This window comes from Nansenia antarctica (assembly GCF_963989245.1).
Source record: "Nansenia antarctica genome assembly, chromosome: 15".
In the NCBI taxonomy this organism is placed as follows: domain Eukaryota; kingdom Metazoa; phylum Chordata; class Actinopteri; order Argentiniformes; family Microstomatidae; genus Nansenia; species Nansenia antarctica.
The window spans coordinates 10,778,446-10,779,055 of NC_137685.1; the positions used below are offsets into that span (position 1 = coordinate 10,778,446).

The 610-nt window shown below is 40.7% G+C and overlaps 1 protein-coding gene across 1 annotated transcript in view; it reads right to left on the reverse strand.

The window, feature by feature from the left end:
• Positions 1-276: 276 nt before the first annotated feature.
• atg7 (ATG7 autophagy related 7 homolog) overlaps positions 277-610 on the reverse strand; it is a gene marked incomplete at its 5' end in the record, with an annotated part of 63,622 nt that continues 63,288 nt past the window's right edge. Inside the window, one exon of the mRNA XM_080545650.1 lies at positions 277-610. This exon is cut by the window's right edge and continues 532 nt beyond it.

Sequence of the window (610 nt, forward strand, 5' to 3'; positions counted from 1 at the left end):
GAACCCTCATTTTGTGGCCCTGTGTCTCCTTCAGCAGAAAAGGATTTGGCAGGCCAACTTTTTGTACTTAAAGTAGCCTCAATGAACAATAAAGTGCTCTTAAACCACTGTCTGTCTCTGGTGTCGTTATTATGTTCTATGAAATATGTGATATGAGCTCATAAAGCCACCAGACTTATTATTAAAACCCTGTAAAGATATCATAAGCACCAGGAAGAACAAGACAATTATCATAAGGGGAACATTTTAATGTAAGTCATTGGTTTACATGTCATCCAACGTAGGACTATAGTTTACTGTGGGCCTGTAGCTCTTTCAGCTGACAACAATGTTACAGAACAGGAACGTGTACAGAGAGCACACATGGACATGTACATACATGACAAACACATGACTGATGACGGGGTTTTCCCCAAATCATGGGAACAGCTTCTCCAGAGTTACACACGCTAGCATGTTTCATGTTGTGCTCTGTAACGGTATTTGAGTACGTCACATCTTCACCAAAGTGTGCATTTACAGACTCCTCTAGACATTCCTCTACAATCAGTTGTGTGCGTGTGTGTCACTAACATGAGATGAATGTATGAAAGGACTACATGCAGTAGTA